The sequence below is a fragment of the Frankliniella occidentalis genome, unplaced genomic scaffold (genome assembly GCF_000697945.3).
Source record: "Frankliniella occidentalis isolate FOCC.00 unplaced genomic scaffold, Focc_3.1 Scaffold102, whole genome shotgun sequence".
Lineage (NCBI taxonomy): Eukaryota > Metazoa > Arthropoda > Insecta > Thysanoptera > Thripidae > Frankliniella > Frankliniella occidentalis.
Window position 1 is genome coordinate 489,557 of NW_026267231.1, and position 11,018 is coordinate 500,574.

Here is an 11,018-nt window from a genome sequence, read left to right on the forward strand (position 1 = left end):
TTAACAAAATTTACTGTAAATCTTGGCAATTTCTAGTTTTCATATCTTTAGACATCAAAGAATCAACTTTTCTATGCAATTTACTTGAATAATATGAACTTTTTCATCAATGTATTGCAATCGGTTTTGGCATCTGGTTGCGCTAACCATCATGTCCTTGAAGTGCTGCACGCGTTATTAGGTACTTTCTTGCCCTCGGCCTTTTTCGTTTACCTGCCGTCCAACTCTTGTCCTTATGGCGTCGAGGAGGCTAGCAGCGGAATAATTATTGAGGTAGTTAAAATGCAGAGGAGGCAGTTGCTGCATCATCCCTCTCAGCCTCGAGGAGCCCTGTGCAACCTTACAAGGTGGAGGAAAGTCGGTCCACCTCTTTTTCTGAAGCGGCCGACGACGCAATTGTGGGACGGGTCGGCCGATCCGTCACGCTGCGAGGAGGAGGAGCACTTTCTACCCCACACATTGCCTTACATTGTCATGCTCGTCCTTTTCACTCTCACTTTTCTTTCCTATGTTTTTTTTGTGTTGCCTCGTGGGCCCATGTGACCTACTCCGGAGGTGTACACTGTGAATCGGTAGCAATCTGAGGCAAAAGGGCTAAAGGTGTTTCGCTTTCGTCACACTTGCACCACGTGTTTACTTCCTGCACTCTGTTGGCTGGCGTTTAAACAGTCATAGGAAAGGCACTGCTGGAAGCGTGACTTGCTGTATGTACTTTTGCACAGCAGCAGGGCACATAAATGCAAAAACACGAGACGGCATTACTCTCCGTGTTGACGACTCCGGCCTAGGCTGCCGCTGTCTCCTTTCGCTCTAACCACAACGTCATTCCATTGTTGCATAATTGCCTCTCATTTCGGCGGGAAAAGCCTTTTGCCTGCTGCAATTACCCCGCCCTTTTACTTACTTACATTGTTGTTGTTCGAAGTTTGCAAAGCGTGACGTGTTTGGTGCGCTCTAGGGGACTTTGTAACGACCGGACGCTACTCTCTTCTTCTTCTTTTTGTCACGCGCAACAAACAGGGGTAAATCACTTGTTAAAGATGGGGCGCGTTAGAATAGCGTTCAGGTTTATTATTGTATTTGTAATAACTCTACTAAAAACTCCACAGTGTGTGTTTCATTGCCAAATTTTCTAAAACAGAACTAGCATTCCTTTTTTGGTGGCTGCATCGGTGTCACCGTAAAATTTCCGATTAAACGAGCATACCTGTGACATGGTTGCGAGCAAGTGGTATCAGGATTTAGAGATGTCGCTAACTTGATCGTATTTTGGAAATTCAATTAAATGTATTTATATATAATTGTATTAAAACTCGAACCAAAAACGAAATCGCCGTATACTGTCTTCTGGGGCCTGTGATCCCATTTTCATGTCACTATTTCTTTTTTGCCTTTGGACGGAGCGTCGAGTTCCGGTTCCGGCAAGGGGATTGCGAGTGCTCCGCCTTTAGCGTGATGAGGAAGGCGGTGCCTCTGGCCAGTCGCTGGTGTGCTGCGACGATTAGGTGCCGCTAACGCCCCTCCACTAACCATGGTGCCGGTGGCGGCGGCGGTCGTGGTCGTGTTGGTGGTGCCAGCGGCAGTGGCGGCAGCGGCTTTTGCTCTATAAATCAATTCTATCGCGAGCCAAGGCCGTAAAATGTGCGGCAAGCTCTCGGACGCCTGCGGCGGCGGCGGTAGGGCGGCGAGAAAAGAGGGACAGGCGGGAGACAGAGAGGGAGAGAGAAGGGAGGAGAGCGCACCACGCGCGCGCACACGCACACATACTGTGAGTGTGCTGGCCCAAGAGACTGCGTCAAAATACGCTTTGTTCGAACGCCCCCTTTCCCGTAGAAATGCAACAAGGATCGAAGACGCTGCAGGTGGAAGGTTTTGACGCAGTCGAAATATCCCTCTCTCTTCCTCTCTCTCTCTCTCTCTCTCTCTCTCTCTCTCTCTCTCTCTCTCTCTCTCTGTTTCTTTCTATCTCTCTCTTTCTCTCTTCTTCCACCCTCCCTGTCTCTCTCTCTACCCCTTCCTCTCTCCCTTACTGTAATTCTCTAATTAGCACACTTTGCATTGTACAAAAATTCGCTGGAATAACTTTTCAACAATTTTCTGGTATCATGTTTTCTTTTCCTTTTTTCAGTTTTCTGAAACAAAGCCAGGGAGTGAGCGATTAACTTTCCCGAAGACTACATTCCTCGAGAAGGTGGCAGCGCCCTCTTCAGGCTTTTTTAGTAGCGTGTCTGCCGACGAATGTTATTATAATCCCCATGTCATGGGAAACCGAAATCAAACAAGTCGATGATGCCCCATTATCGATTTCATCTCGATCTCCTTATCGTCCGGAGATGTCGCTGCCTCTTTGACTTCTTCCACCGGCGGTTTAATGGAAAACAAGACGCCTTTACACTGTCGTTTTCTCAAGAATGTGTGAGTCAGACTGTTATAGCAAAGTAGGCAACCTCACTTGTGGTCTCACAAACTATACGCTAAAGGCGTTACGTCCGAGCTAAATAGAGTGCCCTTTACTCCGTCACACATTCGGTCAAGGGCTTATTGTTTTTAAGTCCCGTAAGATTCTTTACAGTGTAAGAGAACTGCTCAGTGGCGCATCATTCTATTAGTGAAAGAGGAATCGTAAAAACATTCTAAATGAATCGATTATCGCTGCCATATCTCGCCGTTTGGACTTTAAGCTGAAACTGAATTTTTATTATTCCTCTCTGGGTGTATGGGGTCACGAACGGCAGGGCGAGCGAGTCGTGTCCTTATCAGAGAGATACTCACTGACCGACACAACTCTACAGAGTACGGGAAAGGTCAAACTAGACGAGCGCAGAAATCGCCCAGCCTCCTCGTAAGTTGACGGGTCAAGTGTTGTTTATCGCTAGTTACAGTGGAGCGAGCGAAACCGATGGCCCAATTATAGTGCGATCATAGTTCCGCAAACGGCGCCATTTGACACGTCCGCACAACGTCCCTCTACGACCGGATCAGTAGTGCGTCGGTGAAATATCTCGCGCAGCTGAAGCCGTTGCAACGCGTTTTCATTCTGCTCTGCAAAATAAAAAGGCAAAGAAAAGTAAATAATAAATAATATTTGTATTATGAAATGAATAAACAAATCCCGAACGATCGCATCCTGAGCGGCAACGCTGCCCGGGCGCTGGGCTGCGCTGGGCTGCGCTGGGCTGCGCTGGGCTGGGCTGGCTGCGCCGCGCTGCCGCAGTGACTGCGGAGTCAGAGCGATCTAGCGGCCGCGCGCGCGAGCCTGGCCGCCGCCATTACTGCAACCTGATTGGTCGGCCGGCCTCGGCGCGGTGCGGGTACAGCGCGTTCACCAAGACAATGCCCCGCGCCGCCACCGCAGTCCCGCGCTCGGGCTGTACCGCCCCACCGGCTACAAAAGAAACACCAACACCCGTGCTACCGGTGACAGCAAAATTTTTTGTTCACGCCAACGTCGCGAACTGTAGCCTTGAGAATTTTTCCCAAAGTTAATCGCACTTTGAAAAATGTGTAGTTTTCTTTCATGTTCCCACCTGCCTCATGAAAACACATAAATGACGGGAAGAGTGAATCTATACTTATAATAATGAGCCTGCAAAGTCGTAGCGCTTAAGCGCCATCAGTAACAGTAAAAATAATAGTGTTTCTCAGCACACTCTACGTATACCAGCGCCTCCGGCTTCTTCACACCAACATTTTTAGAATGCCGTCGACGCTGCTACTTTTTCTTAGTGGCCGTTGGGTGCTTACGATGCCCTTGCCTTCGCATTTTTCCTCGCCGTTTGGCCCGAAAATGACGCCTGTGGAGCAACGGTATTGCGGCGTTTTGTTGGCACTCCAACTGATATGACGGTCTTTTTCGCCAAAAGCATCTACTAGCAGCCCCTCCCTCCCCCACCCCGGGCTCCCCCCTTCTGCGAGGCGTTCTTAGCATTATACTGCTCGCCTTCATGGACCGTTCCACCATATTTTTGTTGTTGTTGCTGCTGTGTGGATATGAAACTAGGCTCAAAGTCAGCCGACAATTGCCCCTTCCGATGGTAGAAAAATAAATAAATAGCGCCGTTCGTCCCGTCCGAAACAATGTTTCTTCTATTTTGCATTTTCAGTACCGCTGCCCCCTTTTTTTTCCACCAGCAAAACCGCCGATTTTCCTCAACGCGTGCCGGTCGTTTCTTTTTTTAAGGTCGTTGTTCGTCGACTAATACAGCCGTTTGACGTGACAACGGATGTGCGGGGGCTAATGGTCTCCGTCCCACCCGCACCGGGGGACCCGGGGGGCCGGGGCGCGCCAGCCTATCGCACCGCTACCCGCCGCGCCCTGGCCTTTGGCGGTCCGCAAGACTACTCGCGATAAAACACGAGATAGCGGTAGTGGCCACATAAAAACCACGCACACACACACAGACACATATACACACTCATGGACGGGGCGAAAGGCATCGAGCAGATTAAAGTAGTGGTCGGGTCAGGTAAAAGGTGATTAGGCATGCATTTAGTGGTCCGACGCCGTAAAAGACAGCGGCAACACGGAGCGAGTGAGAGGGTGAGAGAGGGAGAAGGAAAGAGAATGGGCCGTAATGCGACCGCGAAGCTAGTAGTGTCCTCGGCCAAATCCATTCAAGCCGTTCGAGACAAACAAATACCGTAATAAGTTTACAATCACGGGGGACGCTGACGGGGGGTATATCAAAGCGGCCGGTGTGGCCGCGGCACGGCAGCCAGTCCCGGGCCGGGGGCCGTCTGTAATGCAGCTGTAAAATGTGCACGAATGGCTTTTTAAGTGGCTGTAAAAGGTGTGTGCAGCTGACTAGGCGTTGGCGCGTGCCAGCGCGCCGGCGCGCAGTGCCAAAAACACGGCCGGGGCGGGCGTGCCATCGTCGCGCTAACTGCAAACAACGACAACCAATGAGCAGTCCTGGTGATTTAGGTTATTAGTATTACTGCAATAATTATTGTGTTGTTTTTCTCTTTCTTCGCTGCGCGCTTGATGAGCGCCTATGACCCAATGAATGGCTGAATAAAAATCGCGGAATGTCGAACTCGTAGTAGTTTGGAGTGTTATTGTTTTTTGGTATTTTCTTTTTTGTGCCCCCTTTGCCTCTGCCTGGTCGCCGGTCGGCGGCGGGGCCGCGCGCCTGCGCCGCGGTCCTCCCCCAGCTGCGACACACGGCCGGCTGCTTTTACGACTCGGAAGTCAAACTCGATCCCGAAGCGACGACGCTTCGACGACTGACAACCGTTTGGGAAATTTCACCTCGGTGGCGGGAGGAAGACGAAGCAAACATGTTATTGCGTTTATACGGGATCTCGCTCACTACAATGTCGCATGCGCCGCCGCGCGCAAGGCGTCGCTATGGGAGGTGTTGTGTGTATTTATTTACAGAAATCTACCCAGGTTCCCAACCATTATGGCGACCGAGGAGACGCGATACCCTAATGCCCTCTTCCCTCCCCCTTTTCTCCTCTACGGATTACCAGCGTGTTATTTTTACGTGTAATTCCACACGGGGGGGGACGGTCGAGCGGGAACCGGAAAAAGAAGCAGTTGTACAAACACACCGACGTGTAACCGAACGGCCTAGGGGTGAAGATGAAGAAAGCCTTTTCCGACCTTAGGCCACTCCCCATCGTGGTTGTCATTTAAGACTCTAGTCCGTAGTCCGGGCTCGCACTTTCCAATCGGTTACCCAGAAGCTTTGAGGCCTCCATTGGAAAATCAAAGGTGCTTTTCGTCACAACTTTAAGGGCACTGAAGGAATTTTTAAGTTTAATGGCTGAGTAAAGGACTGAGTAAAGGGCTGAGTAAAGGACTGAGTAAAGGCCTGAGTAAAGGATCTGAGACTTATTGCCTGGCCTGCAGCAGTTTTAATCTTTGTAACTGCGCTAACTGCTCTAAACATTTTAAATGAGCTACTCAACCCCTTAGTTGTAAATTAGTCGTTGTGTACATGAATTTATTTTCTAATCTAGACGACACGACGCTGTTTTCAAATCCTGTCCAACGCAAATAAATCCTATTGATCTCGTTTCTCCGAGCTTTTGTTGCTCGTGCCATTTCTATAGATGCGCTGTAACTGTGTGTGTGTGAGAGAGAGAGAGAGAGAGAGAGAGAGAGAGAGAGAGAGAGAGTTGTATTGTGTGCTGGAGGTGAGGGCGCATCATGCCTGGTCCAGCGGCTCTGGACAAAAGCCCATGCCCTCAATGTATGCCGTTTGCCCCAGTGGTGGGCCATTCCGCCCCTCTGCGGACAATAGGTGCGACGGGAACGGCCCTCCGCCTTCCGCGACGGCGTCCACCCCATCGCCCATCGTCGCCGTCGTCTTCCTGGTTGGCTGGGCGCCGCCGCGACAGTCGGTGGTGGCGAGGCGCCGGGGCGCTCCGCCGCGGCGGCACCCGTCCGCGATCAAGCCAAGCGATCGAGCAGCGATCTAGCGGACGAGGTCGGCATTTGCCGGCCGGCCTGGCGCCGTCTGGCGGTCAGGCGGCGAAGCGTTTTCTTACGTCGTTGTAGTGCCGTAAAACGCAGAGAGATGGCACGGCGGGCGCGCGCGCCATGGCGTGGCGTAGCGCCTGGCCGCGTGCCGCCGGGTGGCGCGGTCTGGAGGCGGTCGCGGTAAGCTCTCTGCCCGCGCTGCCAACCCCGGCGAGCCCGGCGCCGCCCTCCCGGGAGAGCGCTCTCAGGGCGGCGCGGAGCCCCCGGCAATAAAAGCGACCGCGACGGGCATTTATCGCTGCACGTGTTTACAGAGAGAGCCCGCCCCGCCCTCCGGGCTGACACTCGGCTTTCAATTTGTACCAGACGAACGCCTGCCCGAGGTCAGAAGCAAGGCGGGCCCGGGGCCGTGCGGGGAAGTCCGTCGGACTGCGTTGGTATCGCGCGCCAGAGTCTCTTACGGCACAGGGTATTTACTTGCGGGCAGATATACTTTACCTCTGTCGTCGGACGTTGAGCCGGCAGCTTTGTGGTAATTATCCAGATTGTCGCCGGTGATGCGGTTGCAATCCAAGTAAATCCGTTTGGTTATCCTCGAGAAGGCAGCCTCATAGAGGAGGCAGCATCGATGCGTTTTGGTAGGAGCTACGTGGAGTGTTCCTCACGACTCCTCCTCCTGCTCGTAAAAAGATAAGTTTACTTGAAACGAGAAAGTTTGGTTGCATCCAGCAAGTGAATTATCTCGTTCCAAGTCAAATCTACCTGACTTTTCAGGTGCCAATATGGTACAGAATTTTCTAGACAGTTAGGGACCTATATAGCTCGCCGGGTCTGAATGCGACAAACTGACTATGCCGCCTGGTGGGGTATCGTCTCCGTACACGCACGACTCGCGACGGCGCCCCAGCTGCAGGGGAAAGGCGAAAACTGTAACGCGCATCTCCGCGGAACCTGCGGAGATCTCGCGAGGTACGTCCGACGCGTTCGGTTCCGAGCGACTGACTGAACTAGTCATCTTGTCCCAACAACCCCATTCGAGGCAAAACACGAAAACAAACCGAGAGAAGGAGTGAAACTAACGAAGAGAAAAGGACATCCGCTCGAAAGCACAAAAGGCTTGACCTGCCGTTGCGACGGCAGTTGCGGGCGGCAATGACGTGACGGTCCTGTAGCGGCAGATGAAAAGGGAGGGAAAAAACGGTCAAGCCTTTCTGTTGACACGATGGCTGACAATAAAGCGACCTCTGGCTTGTGAGGGAACCCGAGTGAAAGTGTCAGTGCCAAGGATCGCCCTTGCGCTGAATGGCACCGCTTGTTTACGGGCTATAAACGTGTTGGCGTGTGCATCTTTGGGGAAAACGGTGGGCTACTCGGAACAAATAAAATACTGGCGCGGGTAGAACTTCATATCTGCGCAGAAAACTGGGTAATGATTTCTGTAAATAAAAATTGTCGGTAAAATAAGGTGTGGTCTGTGTTTTCTTTGTCAGCCCTAGCCGCTAGCCATGTGGGCTCACTGGGGTTGTTGAATGGGTGGCCTACCTCCACGGCGCTGAGGTGCAGCACCCGCGTAGCCCACCTCCACCGCTTGCGCTGACAAGTAAAATTTTAATGTGTTCTAGCACCGCTCAGAACTGTGGGCACACTAATATTACCGCGTCAGCGTGCATGCTAAGCTCACTTTCACTGCAAAAAATTAGAGTCTGATACGGAACGATCTACAGCGTTACTGTAGATGCCGCTCTGAGCCACTGCACCTAGGGTACAGAACGCGGAGCACAGTATTGCTGTAGCACCGGAAAGCCTAGGTTTTACACGGTACAGTGTACGAAGACGGCTCCACTGTAGACAGTTTTGTTCGCTTTTGCCTGTACAGTGGTCCTGTACATTGCTCCCTGTACCAAATTTTAACCATCAAAACTACAGCGATGCTGCTATTCGAATAACAGACGTTTCTGGAAAATGAAGTAGCCGCATTACCTGTCAAATTTTTTTGCAGTGTTGACTTTTGGTTGAGAGACGTTTGCACCCACCTCGTTGGCAGCTACGCTACAGTCCGCGGGCAACACTAGAGCAGAAAAGCTTGAAAGCCTGCTGCGGCCACTAAGGCAATGGCTAGCAGTACGTTGCAGATGTGACGTTTATGTTCGTGTCGATGTGAACTCGAAGAATCAAACAAGGATTTGGCGCATCGTTTTGCCAGTATCATGTAACCGAATTGTCGGACAAATCTTTTTGAGCAGAGTTTACGACTAGTTGAATGCAATACCTGTGGACTCAGAAAACTTTTTTTTTTTTTTTTTTTTTTTGCGTCACCTGAGCGGTGTCCCTTTATCTCTGTTCCTCGGGCGGGTGGGGGTGAGAGAGGCCGAGTCGTAAAGCTGAGGCCGCTGCACTTTGTGTCCCATTGAGGTGATTGGACCTCTCGCCCCGTTTACCGCTGCTCCTCGCCATTCACATGCATATTGGGGGTCCAACTGCAGCACCTGGCGACCGGTGTGCTCTGGCAGTAGCGTCAACCCAATCCCTCACTCAGTCACCTTTGCGCCTCAGTCGTCGGCTGGCGTGAGGACAGCAAGCGCACCGGCCCTCTTGGTGAGCGGAGGGAGGAACAGAGTGAGGTTAGGAGGCGCAGAACTGCTTCGTGTTTAAAACGGCCAATGGTATGTTGCAGGTGATGGGAGCCCCGGATCCAAGCAGTCAGCACTGATTTGACCTATACTCGGTAAGTGAATGTTTTGATTGTCTTCCTCCACGTTTCCGCATTAAAAATATTGATAACTACCGGAAAATAAAAGGTAAACGGCTCTTTGATACCCAAGGATTCTAAAATTTAGGACCCAGGTGGGTCATTTACGCCTCTCTTATTGTTCTAAATTTTATATTTATATAAAAACCGTGATAAATTCAGTAACACCTTGAAAAATAGGTGCTAAGGCCTTCCTTTATTTTTCCTGTGATCACATAGCTAGAGCGCAATTATCTTACGTTTGCTGCCTCGTGACTCGTGACTAGGATATTAAGTACTTTGCTTGTTGCGTATTTTGCGAAATTACGATTTTGCTTCTCGATTGTTTTTCCGCCACAAGTAGAAACCTTATGTTTGAATTTTATATTGTTAATTTGATTATCTTTTTTAAAGTTCATACTTGTCTTAATTTTATTTTACTTGGTGATGAACACGATTACCAGGTCATCGCTAGGTAAAAAAAAATGCTTTCTCTTTTTGCACTGTGCTGAGTCGAGTTGCTTGTAATGTATTTGTGATTTTTCGTTGCGTACTGAAAGCGGTCTCGAGCGAGAAATCAAGTGCTTTGTCTTGGAGACCTGGAGTGCCGCGCTCGCAAAACCACTGGAACATGCTTCTCACTAGCACTACCACTCGCCCTCTTGTAGAACGCAATTACATGCACAAGAGTTTGGTGATATCGACTCCTGCATCCAGAAATATCATTTCTTGTTTCTAGTTATAAAGCTGTGATAAATACTCGAGTATTAACTTGCATGATTATACGCTTAATATTGTAGGTCTTTCAGTATTTGGGAATGGATTTGACCTGGAACTAGAGCGGAAATGTGGAGGTTGGTGGTGGTTAATGGTGCAACCTATTTTTGAAGGAATATGCAGGGCATCAGGCAGGAAGATTAGTAGTTTTCGGAAGTACCTTTAATCCTTTTATATGTTGTTGGGGTTACACATATTGAAAAGTGTAACTATACTCGCCCAGTATACTTTGCAAATACGGTCCTGGAACTTCTTTGTACGCTGAGCGCCTCTACGACATCCCTGTGGGGTCCAGCCCTGAGATACGGCAGGCGGGCGACCAGAACTTAAACGGAGCGAAAAGCAAACAGAGAGAAGGGAGGGCAGAAGCGACGCAGGGCCGTTGGGTCGGGGGGAAAGGGGAGGGGAAAGGGGGAGGGGGGCACGCCAAAAGCAATTTGGAAGTTAAAGAAAGCGTCGGGCCAACGGGGCGAAATAGCGTTCAGGGGAGTTCTAATGGCGAACGGGGGCGGGAGACGAAGGGCAATGTTGTCCACAGGACACACAGAGAGTGGGGACGGGGCAGGCGTTCCCTCTGCGGCAGGTGAGGTTAGGTGCAGTGCAGCCCCGCAGACGCTGAGTGGCACCGGACACTTCGAAGGGTCCCTGATGGTCGCATGTAAGGGTGGTAGGGTGCTGTGTGTCAGCCCGTGTATCGTCGCGTCGTTGACTTCCCCTTCACGAATTTTAATCAGACAGATTTTCTAATTGATGTAAATGTCTTCTGTATTCATGTGGCATCATTTACTTTTAAAAGACACAATTGATAAGTGTCTGTAATGTCATTTCATTTACCAAAATTAATGCCCACATTGGCACTCACATTGGGGCGCTGAAGTTTCAATTTTGTCATCTTGTGAAACACACGTCTGTTCTTCAGCCTCGCACGAAAAACAACAATACAAAGGCAAAGAAGAACTAAAACAATGACAAAAAAAATAGAGAGTAAAAATATCTGTCCCACGTCACATTCCCTTTATGTTGGTGCGCTGCAATTTCATTTCAGATAACTTATATTGGAAACGTTTTCTCCTCGCCTTATAG

General features: G+C 50.3%; 1 long non-coding RNA gene across 1 annotated transcript in view; it reads right to left on the minus strand.

Annotated features, from left to right (window-relative positions):
• Nucleotides 1-7,417, minus strand: part of LOC127749866 (uncharacterized) — a 42,327-nt gene extending 34,910 nt beyond the window's left edge. The window contains exons 1-2 of the long non-coding RNA XR_008011398.1: nt 7,193-7,417; nt 6,929-7,106 (exon numbers count right to left, since the gene is read on the minus strand). This is a non-coding gene — a long non-coding RNA (uncharacterized LOC127749866). The remainder of the gene's footprint in view (nt 1-6,928; nt 7,107-7,192) is intronic.
• Nucleotides 7,418-11,018: the final 3,601 nt, after the last annotated feature.